The sequence below is a fragment of the Macrotis lagotis genome, chromosome X (assembly GCF_037893015.1).
Source record: "Macrotis lagotis isolate mMagLag1 chromosome X, bilby.v1.9.chrom.fasta, whole genome shotgun sequence".
Taxonomy (NCBI): Eukaryota; Metazoa; Chordata; class Mammalia; order Peramelemorphia; family Peramelidae; genus Macrotis; species Macrotis lagotis.
In genome coordinates, this window is record NC_133666.1 from 267,255,925 (window position 1) to 267,280,822 (window position 24,898).

General features: G+C 38.1%; 1 long non-coding RNA gene across 2 annotated transcripts in view; it reads left to right on the plus strand.

Moving 5' to 3' along the window:
- The window catches only part of LOC141502856 (uncharacterized), a 167,565-nt gene that overhangs the window by 39,617 nt on the left and 103,050 nt on the right, over positions 1–24,898 (plus strand). Inside the window, exon 3 of one of the 2 annotated variants that reach the window (XR_012472676.1) lies at positions 11,094–12,081. This is a non-coding gene — a long non-coding RNA (uncharacterized LOC141502856). Of the gene's footprint in view, positions 1–11,093; positions 12,508–24,898 lie in introns of those variants that run through there. The other variant, XR_012472675.1, reaches the window with a different exon arrangement.

The following is a 24,898-nucleotide window of genomic DNA, read 5'->3' on the forward strand; positions in this document are numbered from 1 at the left end:
ATTTATTTTGAGTTTTACAATTTTTCCCCTAATCTTACTCCCCACCCCGCACAGAAGGCAATTTGCCAGTCTTTATATTATTTCCATGATATACATTGATCCAAATTGAATGTGATGAGAGAGAAATCATATCCTTAAGGAAGAAACATAAAGTAAAAGAGATAGCAAGATCAGGCAATAAGATATTGGATTTTTTCCTAAATTAAAGGTACACGAAAACTTTTTCAAAGAAGACTCTACTCACTATCAGTGCATGGAAAATGTGCACATTCTTAGACAAGATCCCAAATCCTGAAAGATGAACAGCTCTTGTTGCAAGAGAACTCATATCCAAATAGCAGTCCTGACTAAAACAAAGTTGGCAAATAAAGGCCAGCTAACTGAATCTGAAGTTAGATGCACGTCTTTCTGGAGTGGTTGCAGTGAAGGGGAATGCTGTGAAGCTGGGGTATGTTTTGTAATCAAAACTAATCTAGGCAACATTTTTGAATGCCTATCAAAATGAATGAATGATAGACTCATGACAATGACATTGCTACTTCCAGGAAAACACCATGCCACCATCATCAGTGCTTATGCTCCTACCAAGATGAATATTGATGAAATTAAAGAAAAATTTTATGAAGACCTAGAGAGCCTTATCATCAATGTCCCCAAAGTGACCAAGCTGTTTTTGTTTTTGTTTTTTACAAGGCAGTGGGGTTAAGTGACTTGCCCAGGGTCACACAGCTAGGTAATTATTTAGTGTTTGAGGCCAGATTTGAACTCAGGTACTCCTGATTCCAAGATCAGTGCTCTATCCACTGAGCTACCTAGATGCCCTCAAGCTTATAATTCTGGATGACTTTAATGCTAGAGTAGGTTCAGATTACCAGACATGGCAGGGAGTCCTTGGGAGGAATGGAGTTAGAAATAGCAACAGCAATGGTCACCTACTCCTGAAGATTTGCACATCTCATAACCTTCTTATCAGAAACACTGTCTTCTGTTTACCTAAATGCAATAAGACTTCTTGGATGCACCCTCATAGCAAACATTGGTATCTGATAGAATATGTGAATGTAAGGAGAAGAGACAGGATGTGAGAATGACAAAGGCAATGTATGGTGCAGAGTGCTGGACTGATCATGAACTCATCTTCTTTAAGTTCAATATTCACATTCAACCAAAGGCAAAATGAATTAATGTCAAGAATTTCAAGTATCTCTCTGAATGGGAACAATTTGTCGTTAACTTGGAAAGAAAATCGAGTCAACATACAGTCTACAAGAATGGAGCAGAAAAAGTGGGCAGCTTTCAGAGATTTGGAATACAGCACTGCATTTGCTCATCTGGGCCAGAACACTCTTAAACACCAAGACTGGTTTAATGAAAATGATGGGGAAATGCAGAGGCTGCTAAATGAAAAACAAGAATAGGTCATCCATTTCTAAGAAGGCAGCATTTAATTCTATCAAAAGTAGAGGCGCAGCTAGGTGGCACAGTGGATAGAGCACTGGCCCTAGAGTCAAGAGGACCTGAATTCAAATCTGATCTCAGACGTTTAATAATTGTCTAGTTGTGTGATCTTGGGCAAGTAATTTAACCTCATTGCCTTAAATAAATTAAAACATTTTTTAAAAGTAAAGTACAAGAGAAACTTAGAGAAATGCAGGACTCTTGGCTCAGTAAGAAGGAGATGAGATTCAATTTTATGCAGATAGTAGCAAACCAAAATGCTTTTATGATGCCCTGAAAGCTATTTATGGACCAAAGACATATGGTGCATTTCAATTATTAAGTGCTGATGGACCTACATTGATTAACAATAGGGACATGATCCCAGAGAGATGGACTGAACACTTCCATAGTGTACTTAACAGACCATCATCAATAAATGCAGACTCCATTAACTGTTTACCTCAAGTTGAAGTCCATTGTCTCTTGCTAAAGTTCTAACTGAAGAAGAGGTTTTGAATACCATTAGGCTCCTTTCAAGGGGCAGAACACCTGGTGCTGATTCTATTCCAGCTGAGCTCTCAAGATGGGGGGTCCATTGCTAATCCAAAAACTGACTGAAATTTTCAGGTTATATGGCATGAAGACATTATCCCCCAAGAATTCAAGGATGACTCTATTGTCCATCTCTACAAAAGTAAAGGGAATAGAACGTATTATGACAATCACAGGAATATTTCTCTTTTAGGCATTGCTGATAAAATTTTTGCCAGAATCCCTCTCAATGGGCTGATCCTTCACTTGGAAGATGATCATATCCCTGAAAGATAGTGCTTCAGAAAGGGTAGAGGAACAGTTGATATGGTATTTGCTGCCTGACAACTCCAGGAAAAGTGCCAGGAGCAGAACAGAGGTCTGTATACAATGTTTGTAGATCTGATCAAGGCCTTTGATATCATCAGTCATGAGGGTTTATGGAAAATTATGTCAAAATTTGGTTGCCCAGAGAAGTTCATCAATGTCATACATTAATTTCATGATGGCATGCATGCCCGGGTTCTGGATAGTGGACGATGCTCTTGAGATTTCCCAGTCACCAATGCCATGAAACAAGGATGTTTCCTTGCTCCCAAGCTTTTTAGCATGATATTTTCAGCCATGTTATCAAATGCCTTCACTGACGATGAACATGGCCTAAAGGTCTCACCGAAGAACTTTAGAATTGATTGTACAGCATGGGTGACACTGGCATAGGACAGGTCAGCATGGTGTACCCTCATCAAAGAGGGTTCTGCACTCTATGAGGAAGGCAGAATTGAAGCAACTCAAAGGAAACATGACATACCTATGTTTAGAGTACCCATCTCAGGTGTTCACATGGACTATTTGTGCCCGATCTATGGTAGAGCATTCCGAACTCATATTGATCTGAGCAGCCACAGTCGAACACACTGTAATTCATCCCGGACATAGTGATGTCATTTTGGTAACAAAGAACAAGAATCAACCAACCATTTAGTGCTTCTTATGTGCCACTCACTGTACTAAACAATAAGGATACAAAGAAAGACAAAAGACAGTTCTTGCTCTTACAGTCTAATGGGGAAGATAACATGAAGACATATATGGAATAAATTGATAATAACAGAGGAAAGGCACTAGGGAAAGCTGATATTTAGAAGCTGATAAAACTATTTATAATACTATTTAGAGGATACAAAGAGAAGAAAAGTCCATACATTTGATTACTGTTCATCTAGACCATATGCAACTTGTGGGGAGTTGAAACTCCCAATGTATCCTCAATTTATTTCTTTGTGTCCTTGGGAATCCTCCAAAGTCACTTTTATTTGAGTGAATGTATGACTACCATCAACTAGTACTCTTCTTAGAAAAGTATATTTGTCTATTTGAAGGGTAATTCTTTTCTCCTATCTCTTTATAAAGTGAAATATTAATATAGTTTTCTTTGTTAATTTCATTTCATATATTCACTTGAGATCAATTGATTCATTTCCCTGGAATTTTTCCCACCAAATATAAACTATGGATTTTTCCATTCACTTCTTATTCTTTTTCTTTCTTCCCACATCCAAATGGTTGCCAAAACCCCAGTGCTGTTTTCTTCCATCAAATTTAAGTTCTTTGTTTTGTTTTCCTGACCACCAAATTTCTTTTTTTCCTGTCAGGAATATTCTAGTGCTACTTAATTGACTAATTTCTTTGGACCTTCAGTTTCACACCCAGTGTCTCTTTTTCAGTACTTGAGATGCCTTAAATCACTGCTTTTCTATGTGATGATCATTCCCCTCTGTAACCCTACTGTTGGTTTCGAACTGACTCTATATCATATTTTTTAATTTGAAATTTTTCTTAATTAACAAGGATATACTTCCCACTTACCTTCCTACTGAAAAGAGGAAAAAAAAGCAGTTGAAAAGCATTAAGTACCTACTATGAGATAAGTAAGCACTGAATATAAAAAGAAAAGCAAATGACAGTCTGCCTCCCAGGAGCTCACAATATAAAAAAGGAGACAGCACAAAAACAAATATGTACAATCACTTTATATTATACAAGATAAATAGGAAACCATCAATAGAGGTGAGATACTATAATTAAGAGAAATTAGGAAAGTTCTGTAGGAGATGAGTTTTTTTTTAAGTAGGCAGAAAAGCCAGGAGATAAAGACAAGGGAGAATATTTCAATATGGGTGGGGGGTGGGCAGCCAGAGAAAATGCCTGGAGCAGAGAGATGATGTGCTTTGTTAGGGGAACATCAAGGAGACCATGTCACTGAATTGAAGAGTACATGATTGGGGAAAGTCATAATGTGTTAGAAGATTATTCTGTGCTCCTTAGAGAGAGGGGGTATCAAGTTAGAAGTATATCTATCTGTTCTCTTAAATATTATTAATCTAGGGAATGTGATCAGGTTCAAGCTAACTTCTGATTGCAGTTTCTTTACTGGAGGAAGCAGGACCCCAAGCTCTATAGTCAAGACTTAACCCTTTTTTTCTACCAAATTTCAAGTTCCACAATAAACACGTATCTAGCAAGAGCAAAGGACAGTGAGCTGATTCACCAAAGGGTCAAGATGGGGAAAGGGAAAGAGTGTAGCTAGTAATTATATGAAATATTGAAAAAGAACTGAGAGTTGAAGGATTGGAGAACTAGGTTTGGAGTTACCAAGTCAGGGAGAAAATGTAATAAAATTAGATTGTGATCAGATAAGGGAATTTCAGAGTTCTTGAACTTGAGGTTGGTACATTTGTGGGTGATGGCAGGAGAAAAGAATATGACCATTTTGGGGGTGGCTGAGGTCAGGCAGAGAAGTTATAGGAAATGGGTAGATAAAGAACTGGGAAGTTATGGTGCTTGAGTTAACATAAATATCTATATTGCAGATCCCTAGGAAATGGGGAAGAATGCAGGATTGTGAGTCAGGTAGTGATTGTGGAGAAAAAGAGAGTGTCTTGAATATAGTTAAATAACAGTTACCAGTATTTTGAATTGGTAGGAAGATATGCATTGTATATATATCTCAAAGAAGAAGTTGTTATTAAATAATGGGAGTAATGGGTAGAAGCTGGGTAATGGGGAGCAGGGTATAATTGGGATCAGGGTTACATTTCATTGTTTTCATGGCTCTCTATCTTATTTCACCTTCTTACCATATTTTCCCATGAATGAGACATAATTTAATTTAGGGGTCTGAAATTTGAAAAACGATGTGTTACATGAAGTTATTGAATTCATGTTTTATTCATCATGAAATTCAAGGACCTTCTGCTTGTAGCTTTCAGGTATCTTTTGGGCAAGTCTGGTGTGTGGATGCAGGCTTAGTCCATTCTGTTTCATGAACCTGAAGCACCAATTGTGTCCTTTGAAATCATTCATTTCTTTTTCATCAGCAATTCTTCTGACCTCCTGATGGACCATCTCTGTGGACACAGGAATTCCAATGGCTCTTTGCTCTTCCATATATCTCTTCAATTCCTTCTCTAACTCAGGCCATTTGGCTGACTTGCCTCTCATGGCCTTCTGACAGTCTTGGATTGTTTTCTCAGTTGAAGGAGGACCAAACTGATGTTCAGCAGCATGATTTCCATTCACTTTTGCAAACTGGATCACTTTGAACTTGAATTCAGTACTCATCAAAAATCTTTTCTGAGCCATTTCTGGGCAGAATGTAGCAAAATGTAATCCAATATACTGGTAACAAATGAGAAACAATGAGCACAAAGACAAATGTGAAAAAGTGGGAAATGCAAGTTAAAAAAATCTATGACCACTGTATATAAGAGGCTCCCAGTTTTTAGACCCCAAATTTTTCAAACAAGGGTGATACTTAGAGAAATATGATAATACTTGAAGGGTCTTATTTAATTTAGTAAATGACCTCTGAATCTTGCTGTGGTCCCCAAATGTGGCATTGACTAGGCTGATCCTCTAATGACAAAGATACAATCCTTCACCATCTCCTTAATCAAAGCTTCTGTAATTTCCATGGCATAGACTTTGGGAATCTAATACACTTTAGCAGTATTTCTACTCTATGGTAAGGCATTAGAATAATAACTTCTAATAATAATTCAAATTTCTTTAAAGTTTAAAGAATATTTTCCCCCCACAGCAACTACAATGGGAGTTAGTATGGTGTAGTGGGAAAATTTGGAATCAGAAGATCTGGTTTCAAATCTTATCTCAGTCACTTATTCTCTATGTGACCCTTCCCATGAAAGGTTGGCAAGTAATAGGCACTTTATATTTATTGAATTTAAGTGAAAAGTCACCTAACCTCTCCAGCTTGACTTTCCTCAACTAAAAAAAAGGAAAAGACATCAGAGGTCCCTCCACTTCTAAGTCTTCTATTCTGTGTGAAGTAAATGTATTCAGTGGATATTAGGCCATGTTAGAGATGTATCACTTTACTTATTGTCACATACTTCTGAAGTTTTGAAGCTGTCATGTCTGAATAAGAAAGCAGCAAAAAATATCACTCATAGGAGAAGTATCAAAACAGTTAAATTGGACTCAAATACAAAAACTTATTGGAGAGATTAGAAAAGAATTTAAAAACCAAAGAAGAGAGGAAGAAGAAAAATGGAAAAAAGAAATGAAAGTCATGCAGGAAAATGGTGACAAATTGACCAAAGAAATCAACTCTGTTAAAAGAAAAAATAACCAACTAGAAAAGGAAACACATAAGATAATTAAAGAAAATAAAATCCTAAAAGTTAGCATTGAACAGTTAGAAACTAATGAAACTACAAGACTACAAGATTCCATTAAATAAAATAAAAAGGCTGAAAAAATTGATGAAAATGTAAAGTACCTTCTAGGGAAAAGGAATGACCAGAAAACAGATCCAGAAGAGACAATCTACTAATCATTGGACTGCTAGAAAGCCTGGACCAACAAAAGAAAATATATAATATATAATATATAATAAATAATATATAATATATGATATATAATATATAATATATAATAAATAATATATTTTGGAGAGCTAAAGACCTGGGATTACAACCCAGAATGTACTACACTGCAAAATGCAACATATACTGTCAGGGAAAGAGATGGATGTTCAATGAAATATAGGACTTTCAGAACTTTCTGACACAAAGACCAGAACTGAACAGAGAATTTAATCACCAAATATATGACTGAAGAGTTACATAAAAAGGGGGTAGATGAAAAAGGGGACTGAAAAAACAAAATTGTTTTAAACAAAAAATACTATGAAAAGAGATAAATTTATGACAAAACAAGAATTAGAGCACATTATAAATTGTAAAATGAATGCTTATGACTATATTAAATTAAGAAGATTTTCACTAATAAAATCAATGCTGCCAAAATTAGAAGAAAAGCAGAAAGCTGGGAAACAATCTTCACAGTCCTGATGAAGATCTCATTTCTAAAATATATAGAGAATTGCATCAAATTTATAAGGTCCCAAATCATTCCCTAATTGATAAATGGTCAAAGAATTTGAACAGTTTTCAAATGAAGAAATTAAAGCTACATATAATCATATGAAAAAATGCTCCAAATCACTATTGATTAGAGAAACACAAGTTAAAACAACAATTTATCATCTCACAGCTATTAGATTAGCCCAGATGAGAAAAAGGGAAGATGATCAATGTTGGAGAGGTTGTGGGAGGATTGGGACATTGATGCATTGCTGGTGGAGATGTGAACAGATCCAATCTTTCTGGAGAGCAATATGGAACTATGCCTAAAGAGCAATAAAACTATTCATAACTTTGACCCAGCAATTTCAATTCTAAGATTATATCCAGAAGAAATTGTAAAAAATGGGAAAAGTCCTACATGTTCCGTGTTCCAGCATATTCATAACAGCTCTTTTTTGTAGTGGAAATTGGAAATTAGGGGATGCCCATCAATTGGGGAATGGCTAAACAAGTTATGGTACATGAATACTAAGGAATTATTGTTCTATAAGAAACCATAAATGGTCAGAATCTAGAGAAGCATGGAATAACTTATGGGATCTGATGCTGAGTGAAGGGACTAGAGTCAAGAGAACAATATACAATTATGAGATGAACAGCCTTGATGGAAGCAACTCCTCTCAACAGCCCAGAAAGCTAGAACAACTGTATTAGACTGGTAATGGTCTAGGAACCAGAGGAAGAGAAACAGAGGAAGAGAAACAAAACCAAAACACACGCAAAAAAAGCACCCCTACCGAATCTGATGGACATTTCATAAAAATTATCTCTTATGTATCTCTTCCCCTTGATCCTAATTCCTCATGCCAAAAATTACTAATTTGTAAATATGATTAATAATATATGTATGTAAAATGCTAATCTGACTGCTCCCTACTGAGGGGAAGGGTGGAGGGAAATTTTGTAACTTGGAAATATGCATGTACAAATGGCTAAAAATAAAAACAAACAAAGACCAAGTGTTCACCTACACTGGTAGAAGGAATCTCCTAATGGGAGTCTCTATGCCCTTCCCAGAGTGTGTGTGTGTGTGTGTGTGTGTGTGTCTATGTACGTTTGTGTGCATGTGTGTAGAGGTGTGTGTGTGTGTGTGTGTGTGTGTGTGTGTGTGTGTGTGTGTGTATTTGGTAGGTACTGGGGTTCTAAAGAGAAAAAATTAAATAGTCCCTGTCCTCAAGTGACTTGTGTACTACCAGAAGGGAGGAGGGTGGATACAATATGTACCCAGATAAAATATATGCAAAGTAATTTGAGAAGCCCCAGAGATCAGGAAGATAATATTCTATCTGTGAGCCCATAAAGTGTTAATGATGGGAATAAGAAGAGCTTATAACCTGTTCCATATTTAAGGTCTTGGACACTTGCCTTTTTCTATTTAGCATTGTAGGAATAGGGAACCTGTAGTTTAATGGGCCCCAGGGCCCAGAATCCTCTTCACTGTGAAGAAAAGAAGAGCAGAGCAAAGTTTTAGGAAAGTCCTCCTCCCAGCCTGGGCCCTAAAGTCCTCCAACCTCTGGTCCAATTTAAAATATGAAAAACAAAGGTCAAGCTCCATCACCAACATTTATGGTCAGGTACAGGGAATCAGTCAGTACTAGCTGTCCAGGTACTTGATGGGCTGAGAGATCTGAGTTATTTTCCTGAACATCTATTAACTTGTCTTTTCAGTGAGTGACTTTCACTCAACATAGACCGGGAAAGCCGTAATCTCCTCAGAACTGGACTGTGTCCCACAGCCCCCATGATTCTCACGAGATGGAATTTATGAATAAGATGAAAGGGAAGTGGTCAAACCCATGAGTGCTTTGAGACCAGAGATCTGGGGCCAGCAGCCACAGGCAGCACCTTGGGAGGCAGCCCAGAGTTATTAGGCTATTTTGGTAGAAGAGGCTTCTCTTTTCTTTAGATTGCAGGTAGAGAGGGGGAGAGAGAGAGAGAGAGAGAGAGAGAGAGAGAGAGAGAGAGAGAGAGAGAGAGAGAGAGAGAGAGAGAGAGAGAGAGAGAAACAAGAACATCAGCCCCTGCTCTTAGATCGGGCTCCAGGACGCCCATTTGGCTTGGAGTCTGGATCTAGGGGTCCCACCCTCTCCCTCTGGTGCTCCAAGATCCGGCTGACATCAGCTCCTTGTTTAGTGAGAGAAATCTCAGCTATGCCAGGAGGAACTTAAAGGGTTATATATGAAGAGTGAACTGCTGTTGACTGAGGAGGGATTGGGGAGGGCATCAAGTAGATTACTTTGTGAACTTTAGGTTCATAGAAAGAATCAGGGAAATGGAGACCCCCACAGTTGGCCTTGATCCTCCTTCCCACCCTTGGGCTTATAGAGTGAAGTGAGTTTCATCAACCACTGTTATTCCTGTTACTCAGACGACAGAAGGAGAAATATTCTACACCCACTGCAGGTGCAAATGTCTCTATTATTATTTCCTTTGGGAGTATGAAGCAGAAACTGGACAGCTCAGAGCCAGAGTGACCTCAGGTCTCTTCCACAGGATGGGCAGTTTCGAGTGCCACCAGGCTAAAAGGCGTTGAGTCTATAGGAACCCCAAAGCTGGGTCTTACATGGAATCTCTCACTATTTCATTAAGCACTTCCCTAATCTCCTCTCCAGTCCCAACATATGTTCCTCTGTTTACCATCCCCAGGTTCCTTACCCAAAGACTGAACTGTGTGGTGAGCTTCTAGATCCTTGAAGGTCTGAAGTAAAGTATCAGCCCCTGGAGATGGGTGCTGAAGTGGGAGGCCATTGAGAAGTCCATCCCAACTTCTTGTCTCCTCTTCCTCCTTCCTTTACTATGGTCTCAAAATCACACAAGTCTTTTATCTCTAAGAACCAGATTTCATAAGATTTGAGATTTTTGGTCTTTCTTTCTTTCTCTTCCTTCCAGAATTTAAAGAGATTCCAGAATCTGCTGTTTTATTGTAAGGAGACAACCTAGACCCTTTTGCCCACTGCCAAGGTCATGTGCTTTGGATTTCTAGGGCTGAAGGGAATATTTTTCTGAGAGGAGAAGGAACTAGGAAGAAGTCAAGATGATAATATTTTACATTCAATGGAAATTTCTCTGGATATTTGTGTAACTTTATTTCATGTCTCTCCAGGGATGGTTCTTTAGAGAATAATTTGGTATAGTAACCAACAAGGTATCCCTTAACACAGCTATGCTGAAAATTGCCCTTGTGATACAGGGAAAGAGTTAAGAATGGGGAAAGAGTTGGGGGGGGGATTAAGAATAGGGCTTCCTTTCTCTGCCTTGTTGTTAAAATCATTTTTAGAGACAGTACACTAATGAGAGTTCCCATGGCAAAATTTTCCTGTTCATAAAACCAGACTTTAAATTGAGATCCCTAATATTATCATATTCACGGAGGCTTTTTAATCTGTATGGCAGGTGTAGTCAGGAGTAATTAATATAGCTACTTAAGACACAGCACACAGCTAGCCATGATGAGAAACACTAAAATATCTATTTTGTTTTAGCACCAAGTCCATATAGAATGTAAACTCCTTGAGGGCAAGAGTTACTTGTGTTTGTTACCTCAGGCCCTCTATTGTCTGGGTATCAACATTGGTTGTTGATTAATTATAATGTGTATGTTGTTAATGTAAGGATATTTTTCTCTTTCTCATTTAACTTTATTTTGTGATGTCTTGTGGGTTGTTACAGTGAAGACTCAAAGCTTCTGGTGGACAGTTTGAAGCCTTTGTCTGAGAGCAGGGGTTCTTAATCTGGCATCCATGAAGATTTGTTTCACTTCTTGGTGGTGGAGAGATTTTGGGCTTCCATAAAGCAATGGAAAAATTGGTGATCTGGAGAAAAAAAATCATGTCGGATGAAACAACAGCCCACAATAAAAATGTAATATTGACTGCAGATAGCAAGTTAATCTCAGTGTCTACTCTACTTTTGTCTACTTCTTTGAAGCAGACAGATCTCATCATATACTGTCAAATGAGCAAACTCTAAGAAATTGGCAAAAGGGAGCTCCTCATGGAAGAAAAACTAATTTCTAATTTGAATAATCAAAGGAATTCTGTATTTTTGAAACATAATATGTTATCATTTCTGAAGAAAGAAAAATCTACAAGGAATTCAGAACTCACTCTCCATGAAATGTGAAAAGAAGCTCCCACCCTATTATTAAGAGGAAAGGGAAAAAAAAATTGATGCAGCTAACATAACACGGGGCTTGCCAAAATCATCTTGCCCTAATTCTCTTGTCAGCAAAGCCACTTAACTGAAGAACTATTAACCCAGGGTTTGTTTATATGATTGTGCCCACCCCTTCCTCTCCAGCAACCTCCCCCTCCTCAGTCAGGTCCCCACCCCTCTCTCTGTATTTTCATCTTTTCGCTATTCTGCAGGCTCTGGGCCAGGGGCAAGCCACTAAGAAATTCCGTTGAGAGCACAATAAACTAACATCAATGCGTGTGAATGGCCACAAATGTCACATTGCTTATCTTGCTTTGGGAAACACCGAGCAGCTGTTGACCACTGGAGGAGGTGGCTGCAGCCCCTGCACAGAGCCTGGTTCCTCAGCCTGTGCTCCACTCGGGCCCCAGCAGCTGATTTCAGGACCAGAAAAGAACACCAGCAGAGCCGAGGGCTTTCCTCCTGAGATGGCCCCACATCCTTCCTTCAGCAGGAAGAACAGGTGAATAGGACACAGGACATTTGACTGCTCAGTGGTTTCCCTGCTTTGGCACACTCTCCCCTGGTTTGCATGAGGGGGTTGGGGGATGGAGGGGGAGATGGCCTCTGCAAAGATCTCTAACCTCCCAGCAATCAACTCAGCAGTGAGCTCCGGAACCAAAACATCCCTTTTAACTTTCCCAGTGGTAAATGGAAAAGAAAAAAAGGAAGGAGAGAGTGAAGGAGAGGTGGGGGTATGATGGGAGGGGGAAGACAGACTGACAGACACACACACACAGAGGATCTAATTCTTTGCTCTTTCCATCTTCTCATGGGGATTCATATTTTAATTTGATCCAGAGCCATAATGTGATGAAATAAAAGATCTAAAGGGACTTTCCTTTTAACAGAATCAGGGGGAGGGAGGGAGGGAGGAAGGGAGAGAGAGACCGACACACACACACACACACACACACACACAGTGTGAGAGAGAAACAAAATAGAACAGACACAGAGACAGAAAGACATAGAGATAGAAACATAAGAGACAGAAAAAATAGAGAGAGAGAGAGACAGAGAGACAGAGAGAGACAGAGAGACAGAGAGACAGAGAGAGAGACAGAGAGACAGAGAGAAACAGAGAGAGAGAGAGAGAGACAGAGACAGAGAGATGGGACAGGGTCAGAGAAAGAGACAAAGTCAAACGGCCACAGACAGAGACACAGAAAGGCTTAGAGACAGAGACAGAGAGACAACTAAAAACCCAGAGAAACAGAGAGACAGAGACAGACAGAGAATTCTGCCCAAGTCCTGGAGCTGCTCCCCCACCCTGTAATTAAGGCAAGAAGTAAACATTAAGGGAATGCCAAACTGCAGCCTGATGCCATAATAGGTGCTTTAGTTGAACCACTGCCTGTTCAGACCTGTGCTTTGAGACAAAAGGATTGGCTCCCAGGTAAGGGCTACTCCTTTGTGCAGCTCCCAGATGACACGGCCACTACAGGACCAGAGGACATAGACTGAGATGCAGGGTACCAATGCCTGGCAAGGTGGGGGTGATTTCTCAGTCCTAGTCTAAACTGAAGTTCATATACTATCAGACATCCTGGGAAGAGGTAGCCTTTCTCCATCTCAGACCAGTGTTCCTTCTCGCTGTTCTGAAATCCCATCAGACTCTAGGTTGTACACTGGACAGTGGATGGCTCCCCAGCAGACCCAGTCACAGGCCCAAAGAACACAAAGTACTTTCTCCATTCAGAGCAGGTTACCATTTTCCAAATAAATGGAGAAGTCAGGCCTTTTATTCTTGGGTTCTCTTCTGGATGCCTTTATCTCACTTTAACCCCCCCCCAAACCAAACAACAACCAGAAAACCTCTCCTTTCCTTCCATTTGTAGCTTGTGGCTCCCAAGACATTATATCTTCAAGGTCATGGTTAAATAATTAAATAAATAAATTTAATTTATTTAATTAAATAATAAATTAAAAAAACCACTATGGTTTAATTTAATTAGTAAAAGCACAGTAAAATCTATAAGCCTATACTTTCAAATTCCATGCCTCCTTTCAGGTAGAGCCCATTTTCTCTCTCTCTTCAGCTTACAGGTCTCTGGAGAAGGGTCAAACCAGGAGGTTCATTTATTAGTAAAACCCCATATTTCAAAAATGATAGGATTGGGAGGTAATAATTATTATTCATGCTAATGAAGTGGTATTGTAGCTTGAAATAATAATACTAACAGAAATAATAGTTAATATTTACATAGTGCTTACTATTTGCCAAGCACTCTTATAAGCACTTTATCAACATTATTTCATTTGATCCTTACAACATCCTTGGGAGAATGGAATAGGCAGTAGTTTCAGTTGAGGAAATTGAGGCAAATAGAGATTAAGTGACTTGTCCAAGGTCACACATCTAGTAAGTATCTGTGGTCAGATTAAATTTAGGTTCTCCAGACTCCAGGCCCAGTATCATATTCATTATACCACCTCACTACATTGATATAACCATCTAGAAAACTATCCTAACAAAACTGGGCAATAATTGCCTTCTATGGGCATGTATTAATTTCCATGAACCAATCCTTACCATGTTGCTTTCCTCAGAGTGGCCTCATACCTTTTCATCTTTTTATGAAACCACCTCTACTCTTACCAGAGTCAGGCTCAAATCTGCCCTCAACTACAGATTAGTAGACCAGGCTATTCCCTGAATCCTCAATTGTGAATCCTCTTTCTTTCTCTCTCTCTCTCTGTCCATCTCTCTCTCTCTCTCTTTCTCTCTCTCTTCTCCCTTCCCCTACCCCCTGTCTGTCTCTCTCCTCTTTTTTCTATTTTTCTGGGTCTCTTTCTTCTCTCTGTCTCTCTCTGCTTGTCTGTCTGACTCCTCTCTGTCTCTGTCTCTCCTCTCTCTCTCTCTGTCTGTCTCTGTCTTTCTCTCTCTCTCCTCTGTTTTCTCTATTTCTCTCTGTGTGTGTCTCTTTCCTCTGTGTCTCTCTGTCTCTGTTTCTGTCTTTTTGCCTTGTCTTCTGTCATGAATATTCTGCAAGTCAAACTATCCAACCTAAGTCCATTCAGAGGTGAGTTCACCAATACACACACACACACACACACACACACACACACACACATATGTATATATACACACACACACATATATTTGATTTGGGTGTGTTCTTGGACTTTCCTCATCCTCCCCCCCCATTGCCCTTTGTACATATGTGTGTTTGCCTGGGTATATGTTGGTTCCCTTTAGTAGCATATGCTTTCCCTGAGTACAAACACTATTTGTGTATATATGTGTGCGTGCATATTTTTAAAAATATCTCTAATGATTAGCACACAGACACACATAGCAAGGGCATGATAAATGCTTGTTGAATGAATGAATACATAAACAAATAAATGATAGACTCAGCCTCTCTACACAAGCAAACAGGGAGCTAAGCTATATATCTTTACAATGGAAAAGACAAGGAGTCCTAGAAAGGACAGTCAGGCAGAACCACAAAGAGAATGCCCTTTGGTCTAAAACCCACCCAGGATAATCCAGACTGAGGTCCACGGTCCAGGAAAAGGAAATGATATTGGCTTGGATATTCATGTCCACTTCCCAGCAAGTGAATGTTTCTTTAGGTTCCCAAATTTATCAAATTGTCCTTAAAAAAACCCAACCTTCAGTGTGATCATGGCAATCAGTTCTGAAACTTGTCCTGGAGCCTCTGAAATGACTCAAATATAATTGTTACCTGCAGCAGTCTTCTTGGAGATGTTTATTATCTGAGGTATTTGTGATGTTGTCCTGGGCAAGAACATATCAGCTACCTCCATTCCCCCTGTATATTTCCAGGGAAGCTGCAGATGCCCTATATAGGAAGAATGGATTCACTTCTCCATCTATTGAGGTTACACCTATTGGGGTCTAATACCTTTTTCCTTAGAGGTCTTCTCTGTCTACATGTCTTCATTAAGATTTCAACTAGCAGAGGAGGTCATTTTGGTTTTCTCTTCCCCAACAGTTTCTAGGAACCCCCAAATGCTCAAGTTTCCACCATCTATCCCTCATCTCCCAGCCCTGGAGGTTCATGTTTGTTCACTAAATATTAATTAAACATTTAATGATCACACAGCACTGGGAGAGATACAAAGGTTGGAGATGTCAAGGTTACAGGTCAAGGTTCAAATTAAGTGAGAAGCAAACACAGATTCTCTATAATTCCTAAGCTTGCGGGATGAGTGCATTAGAGTTGAAAAACTGACAAGTAATGACAAAGGCTATTACTGAGCAATCAAGGAAGGCTTCATGGTGGAGATGGCATAAAGCTGAGATTGAAGTTTAGATAAGAATTCAACTGAAAAGAGAGAAAGGATTTTTTTTCAGATATAGAAAACACCATTTACAAAGACACAGAGGCAGAAAAGGGCAAGGTAGGAAGTGAGCCAAGTGTAATTGATGTGTAAAGTGGAAGGTGGTATTTGTGGGCCTCAATATGTGATAAGGCTGGAAAGATAGAGTGGTACCAGTTGTGTAAGGCCTTGAAAAGTAGGAAGACTCATTTGAATTTTATCCAGTAGGTAATAGGAAGCCACTAGTGCCTAAATTGATATTATTTTAGCAATAGTGCAATCGTAGGAATGATAGATTAAGGGGATAACCTCTTAGAATCCCTATATCCCTTCAAAGTTCATAGTTCAAATTTTGCCTCCTACTTGAGAACTTTATTGATTCTCCCAATAGCTAGTGCTTCCTTTCCCCCTTTAAAATCACTTTGTATTTACCTTGTATATAGTTTCATATCTACTTTTATTATATATGTAAATGGTGTCTCTTCTTATAGAATTTAAACTTCTGTAGAGATGGTTTTTTAATAGATTTCAAAAAGGAAGGCATTTTATTTTATTTTAATTTTTTAAAATTTTTGCAAGGCAATAGGATTAAGTAACTTGTCCAAGGTCATATAACTAAGTAAGTATTAAGTGTCTGAGGCTGGATTTGAACTCTTGTCTCCAGAGTCATACTCTATCCACTGTGCCATCTAGTTGCTCCTTTTTTTAAAAAAAATATTTATTTATTTTGAATTTTACAATTTTTCCCCTAATCTCAATTCCCTCCCCCCACCCCCTACAGAAGGCAGTCTACTAGTCTTTATATTATTTCCACGGAATGCATTGATCTAAGTTGAATGTGTTGAGATAGAAATCATATCCTTAATGAAAAAAAATAAAGTATAAGAGATAGCAAAATTACATAATAAGATAATGGTTGTTTTTTTAAATTAAAGGTAATAACCTTTGGTCTTTGTTCAAACTCCAGAATTCTTTCTCTGGATATAGATGGCATTCTGGATTGCAGATATCCCAAAATTGTCCCTTGTTGTTGCACTGATGGAATGAGCAAGTCCATTAAGGTTGATCGTCACCCCATGTTGCTGTTAGGGTGTACAATATTCTTCTGGTTCTGCTCATCTCACTCAGCATCAGTTCATGCAAATCCTTCCAGGCTTCCCTGAATTCCCATCCCTCCTGGTTTCTAATAAAACAATAATGTTCCATCACACACATATACCACAATCTATTAAGCCATTCCCCAATTTATGGGGAATTCTTTCCAATTCTTTGCCACCACAAACAGGGCTGCTATGAATATTTTTGTACAAGTGATGTTTTTACCCTTTTTCATAATCTCTTCAGGGTATAGACCAAGTAGTGGTATTGCTGGATCAAAGGGTATGCACATTTTTGTTGCCTTTTGGGTGTAATTCCAAATTGCTCTCCAGGAAGGCTGGATGAATTCACAGCTCCATCAACATGTATTAGTTTCCCAGATCTCCCACATCCCTTTCAACATTGATCATTGTCCTTTCTGGTCATATTGGCCAGTCTGAGAGGTAAGAGGTGGTACCTCAGAGATGCTTTAATTTGTGTTTTTCTAATAAGTAGTAATTTAGAGCAATTTTTCATGTCACTATGAATTGCTTTGATCTCCTCATCTGTAAATTGCCTTTGCATATCTTTTGACCATTTGTCAATTGGGAAATAGCTTTTTTTAAAATTTGACTCAGTTTTCTGTATATTTTAGAAATGAGACTTTTGTCAGAAATACTAGTTGTAAAAATTGTTTCCCAATTTACTACATTTCTTTTGATCTTGGTTATGGTGATTTTGTCTGTGCAAAAGCTTTTTAATTTAATGTAATCAAAAATTGTCTGGTTTATTTTTAATGATGTTCTTCATCTCTTCCTTGGTCATAAACTGCTTCCCTTTCCATAGATCTGACAGTAAACTATTCCTTGATCTCCTAGTTTGCTTATAATATTTTTATGTTTATTTCCTATATCCATTTTTAGCTTATTTTAGTATAGGGTGTGAGGTGTTGGCCTAATCTAAGTTTCTTCCATACTAACTTCCAATTTTCCCCACAGTTTTTTTTTTATCAAAGAGAGAGTTTTTATCCCAATAGCTGGACTCTCCGGGTTTATCATAGTTGCTCCTTTAAATTTTTTTTTAATTGAGAAGACATTTTATCATAGTAAGTGGTCCTTTTTGTAAACCCTTAACAAATTCTTATTGATTGATTGGCTAATACAACAGAAAAAAAGAAAATTATAAGTATTGTGGGAAAATCAGGACACTAATGTATTGTTGGTAGAGTTGTGAACTGATCTAACCATTCTGGAGAACAATTTGGAACTAAGCCCAAAGGACAATTAAGCTGTGTCTACTCTTTGATCAAACAATATCACACTACAAGGTCTGCATCCCAAAGAGGTTTGTTTTTGTTTTTTTAGTTTTTGCTAGGCTTGTGGCTTGCCCAAGGCCACACAGCTAGGTAATTATTAAGTGTCTGAGGCTGGATTTGAACTTAGGTACTCCTGACTCCAGGGCTGGTGCTCTATCCACTGTGCAACCTAGCTGCCCCCAAAGAGGTTTTTAAAAACACAAAGAAAAAGAACCTACATGTACAAAAATATTTATAGCAACTCTTTTTGTGGTGGCAAAACATTGAGGGGATGCCCATCAGTTGGGGAATGGTTGAACAAATTCTGGTACATGAATGTAATGGAATCCTGTTGTGCTATAAGAAATGATAAACAACAGGATTTCAGAAAAACCTGGAAAGACTTAAATGAACTGATGCAAAATGACTTCAGCAGAATCAGAAGAACATTGTACATAGTAACAGCAGCATTGTACAGTGATCAACTAGGAATGACTTTAGGCTATTTTCCTCAATCAAAAGATACAAAGCAATTCCAAAGGACTTATAATGAAAAATGCTATCCATTTCTAGATAAAGAATTGATCTGAATGCAGATCAAAACATGTTATTTTAACTTTTTTTGTTTTAGTCTGTTTCTTCTTTTATACATGACTAATATGGAAATATATTTTGAGTGAATGCTCGTATAAAACCAATATCAAATTTCTTACTGTTTTAAGGAAGGAGGCAGCAAATTTGGAAGTCAAAAATTTTAAAAATCATTTTTAAAAATTGTCTTTTTGGGTAATTCATAAAAACCAATGCTATTGAAAAATAATTGCTTGTTGATTGGTTGTCCATAGGAAGATCAATTAGGAAACTATTCCAATAATTCTGGTAGTGCTAATTGTAGCTCATACTAGAATGGTATGGCAATGGGAATGGGGAAGGAATAGATGTAAGTAAGGTTGCAGAACTGGAATCAATAGGAAGAATCAGGAAAAAAATACAGGTTACATTTTGGTTTGGGATTTGTTATGATGGTAGTAGTAGGGCATTGAATGGAAATATACCATAGGAGTTCAAAACAGAAATCAAAATAGTATGGTATGGTAGAATGAGGAATGAGAAATGGATATAGAATTGGAGGATCTTGATCCAAATCCTTCCTCCTGATACTTATTACCTGTGTGACCTTGGACATTCTTGAACCTTAATTTTCTCATCTATAAAATGAAGATGTTGGGTTAAATGACTCCTGCAGTCCCTTTCAAGTCTAGGTCTACAAGTCTAAGATCTTTTGGGAACTAATTTCCTCTAAGATTTACTCTGTGATTTTCAAAACAGTTAGTCCAAATGAGGGTCTACTGAAGCCTAGAGTGTGGGCTTGAAGACAGCTTCACCTAACCTCCATAGCTCCTCTGCTCTTACTGGTCTTCTTTCCTTGTGCTGTGGGATCTTAGGCATGATTTGGAGTCCTGGATGCCACCATCCCAGTCTTGAATATTCCATCTATTGTTCTGACAGAAAAGACATTTTAAAGCTACATTATCTCATAAATCTATTTCCATCAACTAGAGTCTACACTTTATATATGGTTTCATAAGAACTGACTTCTGGAATAAAACCTATGCTTGTGGTCAGGACCTCAAGGACAATGTAGTCCCATTTCACCTTGCAGCCATTCACTCCTTTTTAGACAGGAAGAGAGAAACAATAAAGGAGGACAACCTGTCTTGCTACATAAATGCTAAATGCAATAGCTCTGAATCCCACTGTTCTGAAACATGGGACCATAACTGTCTATCTTGGAGAAATGAAGCAAATTAAAATGCCAAGAGTTTTAATGGGAAGGATAAAAGGACCTACAAGGGAGCAAAGCATTATTGTAATTCATTGTTTATCTTGAGAAGACAAAATAATCCACTTAGTTTAAATTGCTCTCGAAATGAATTTTATATTTTGACAGTTATTTGCTGCACATCATATATACAACAAAACCCATGTGAAAAAGTGCAGAGGGCGAAGAGTTATGTAGTCTGAGTTTCTTTAGACTAAACAAAAGCTATAAGTATGTCCTCTCTCTTTCCCTCCCAAAAGATTTTCTGCTGTCTTCCCAATTATCAGAGGATTAAGTTGCAATTAAATTGGAAAAAAAGTTTTGGGTCAAGGATTCCTCATTATTTCCATCCGTGTCTCATCCCTCAGCTTTGTATGGAGTGGAAGAACTAAATATCACGGAGCAGATTGGTAGGAATGCAGACAATGAATGTTTCCTCTAGATTACAATTGATTCTTTCCATCCAAAATATTTTTCTGGGCAAGTAGTTCTCTTATTTATGTACTTTGAAGACCTGCAAAGTTTCTAGGAAGATAAACATTGTGAGAAAATAAATAAGAAATTTTCATAAGATGGAAACCAAAAACATTCAGGGAAGTATTTGTGAGCATTGTAGGAAATGTGTTTCAGTGTGATGCTAATGCTGTGAAGTGAATCACTCTTAAGACTGAATTAAACTTGGATTTCCCATTCCTCTTGCAAGTACTTATTTCTAAGGAAATATACATGTATTAATTGAAGATCTCACTATTGCTTATCCTTTTCCTATCATGTAATTGTGGTTAATGGTAGCCATATCTGGGGCAGGGAGGGAGGGGAAGAAAAACAAAGAAAAAAATTTTCATGATAATTTTGTTGTATATTTAAAAGGAATAGTAAATTGTAAATAGCAGATTTACAGTTTTGTGTATAATTATCTTTTTATTGTACTAGGTTATGGAAATGCTTGTTTTATTCCAAAGATTAAAAATAATATTTTTAAAAGGAAGTACCAAAAATAAAATTTAAAATCTGATCAGTTAATAATGAGCCCTCAGAGCTTATTGAGTTGGAGGGTGATGTAGTCAGACTTGCATTTTAGGAAAATTACTTTGGCAGTTAGGTAAGTTGGAGCCAAAAGAGACTAGAAGCATGAGGGTCATCTAAGAACCCACTGCAGTAGTATTGAAGAGAGGTATTGGGATTCTCAAAAAGGATGGTGGGTGACTATGTGAAAAAAGTAAAGGGAATAAATGCAGTTGTAGAGGGAGAAACAGCAACATTTAGTGACTGATTGACTATGTGGGGTGAGTAAGAGTGAGGAACCGATGAAAGCACCAAGATTGTGAAACTTTGGTGCCTGGAAGGATTATGGTGCTCTCAACTATAATAGGGAAGTTTGTAAAGGAGTGTGTCTGAGGGAAAAGATAATGACTAGAAGTCATCAGTACAGGTCATATTTCATCCATATCTGTTTACCTTTTTTAACTTATTTTATCCTATCCAAAATGAGAGGACTAGGACTTTTGTTCATCAATTGATTCTCTGAGGCACAAAGCCCACCCTACAAGGAGAATCTGCAGTGGTGTGCTGGTATATGGTTAAGGACTGACTTTTTGAAAAGACCCAATGCCCCCTCCCCTCTTTTTTTTTTGGTTAGGAAAGGGGATTAAGTGACATTCTCAGAATCATACACCTAGTTAGTGTTGTATATTAAGTCCCAGTGCACTTTTAAAAGTCATCTGCATTATTCACATTTTCTCCATCACTTTCTTAAATCTAGGCAATCAATAAAATAATAAATGGAGTCCTGGTTTGTAGCATTTGCTGATTACCAAGTGTAAATGTTTATAATGATAATATAACAATTGGTCCTCTGAGCTGAATCCAGCTAGAGATCTGGCACAATCATATGATCATACAGGGGACAAGGATAGCTTTGCAGGGGGCCAGGAGGAAATTTTCCTAATGACACCCAAATAGCTGCTGCTGTGGATACCTAAATAGAGATTAGATAGCAACATCCCAGAGAAGCTAAGTTCTAGTTCAAAAGGAGCAAAGTTGGAAAAAGAGGGAGGAAGCAGAGTGAGAGAGTAATAGGGGATAAGGGTAGGTATGATTGTAGTAGAACCCAGTCACACAATTGGCTTTTATGGGGAGAGTCAGACACAGCCTACCTTGGTTGACCATGTACCACTTGGGTTCATTTCATTGTTCCCTAGGAGATTGACCCCCCTACTTTGGAGACCATTTTCCTAAAGGACAGATCTGAATTTTTTTTTTGACTTTCTGTTCTTTGAGACAACACCATGCCTTTAGTCATTGAACTGTAGAATTTTTCAGTATGCCATTCTATATACAGCTTGGCAGTCACCATTTCAGTCCATTTCAAAAAAATGCAAAATTCACATGAAAAGAATTTACTCAGAAAATAATAATATGATACACATAAAATTTCCATGTGTATACTCCAAGATATATGTATGATGTGTGACTAGAAATGATCTCAGAATCTTTAAGTTTTGGAAAGTACCTTAGGAAATATTTAGCTCAGTATCCTAACATGTTATATAAGCCCATCTTCTGCACCTTGGACAAGTCCCTAACTAGTTTCCTGAGTTTACATTTATTGGGACAGGACAGTTTAACAGTTTTAATTATTCAAAGTTCTTTCTTATTTTGAAATGATACCAGTCTCTCCGTAACATCTATCCTTTGGAAGTCATTAGAAGAAGTCTAATCCTTCTTTTATATAAAAGGTCTTTAAATATTTAAATTGCATATTTCCCTCATCTTCTCTTCTCCAGACTCTATTTCAAGTTGTTCAACTATTCCTCATATTATATAATTTCAAGTTCCTTTATCATTCTGGTTACTCTTCGTTGAATGCCTCCCATTTTGCTAATATCCCTACAAAATATGACTACTAGAACTAAAAACATCATTTTCTGCTTATTGTCTAACCAGCCGAAGTAAAATGGGAATGTGGTTTTATTTTTAATCAACAGAACTTACCCAACACAGATGAACATGATCTTTTTCAAAGCAGTCCCCTTGGGAGGCTGTGTACTTACTCTTATGGTGTTACTATTACTTGGAACATTCTTGGAATTCCTCTTTGGAATTACCTTTAGAGTCCACACCACAGTTTGCATGTACTCAGTAGTGACAAATTTTCATTTCAGGTCTTGTTGAATCTTGTGCCTAGGTTTATCTCCTTTATAAGCACTGCTCTAGAGCCTGGCAGAACTTCTTAGCTCAGATTTAAAGTTTTGATCTAGGATAAGGACTCAGTGTGGGGAAGCTAGGTGATGCCAAAAGAATACAAACAATTGGACCCAGAGTCAGGAAAGCTCATCTTTCTGTTCAAATATGGCCTCATCTTAACTGTGTGACCCTGGGCAAGTCACTGAACCCTCTTTACCTAAGTTTCCTCATCTGTAAAATGAGCTGGAGAAGGTAATGGCAAACTTCTCTTGTATCTCTAACAAGAAAACTCTAAATGGGATTCCAAAGTGTTGGAAGTGACTGAAATGACTGAACAACAAAGCTCTTCAGCCCCAGTCAGCATTACCATTCTTGAACAATATTCTCAGATCCTCGTTTTCTCAAATGAAAGGATATTCCTAAGCTTCTCTTGCTACATCTGCCAACCTTCTCCTTGCCTTCCAGTTTTCACTTAAGTCTACTTATCATCTCCCCCCACCCAAGTATGATTTGTAATGGATGATGCACAGAGATTCCCTGCCTCGTTCCAGTCAACCACAATGGTGACTCAGCTCTCAAGCCCTTTGGAAATGATGAATTTTCTGATTGCTTCTATGTGGTGGGTCAGTGCTGAATGACAGAGAGGTCTTGATAAAGCAATCTTCTCACTGATTGCTCAACCAAAAGAGCCAGTGAATTAGTACAGAGTCATCTTTAAAAGGCCCAGTGGATTGAGTGCCAGGAAGGAAGACCTGAGTTCACATGTGGCCTTAGATACTCACTAGCTGTATGACCCTGGCCAAGTCACTGAGCTCCATTTGCCTAAATTTCCTCATCTGTAAAATGATCTAGAGAAGGAATTGATAAACCTCTTTTGTATCTCTGTCAAGAAAACTCTAAATGGGATCACTGAGATGACTTATCTAAGCAAAGGTGTTACAACAGATAAAAGTACTGGGCTGGGAGTGACAAGGATTTGAGTTCAAATTCAACTTCAGACTGTGTCATTGTGTGACCTTAGGTTAGCTATTAAAACTTCTGTTTGCTTCAGTTTCCTCAACTATAAAATAATAATAGCATGTACCTCCCCAGGGTAGTTGTGAGGATTAAATGAGATACTATCTGTAAAGTGCTCAACACAGTACCTGATGCATAGTAGGCACTATATAAATATGTTATTATTATATTCTGGCTCCAAATCTTACTGGATTTCCATGTAGCAAATAATGTGCTGTCTCTAGAGCCCCTCTGAAGTTTATAGGAAATGAAATGCATTCTTTCCCTGTACCCCACTGCTGATTCCGCATGGAGCCTGGACTCATGCCTGTGCCTTCAAATGGCTTTTTTATTCATATCTGGGTGAGTATGTCCAGGCCTGGAGGCAACCTTGTTAGTTTGAGAGATTCAGATATCTTTGGTCTTTGTGATCAGAATTGGTTTGCAATAAGGGGAGGAGTCCCTGGCAAATATTGTACAGTCTTGGAAAAGACAATAATCAACAAGAGGATTGGCTCATATTTGGCCCTTTATCAGTAGGAACAGAATTTAAGGGAAAAAAGAATTTTATCAGAAAACATGGAACTAGAATTATTTGACTAGAGCTCTGTCCAA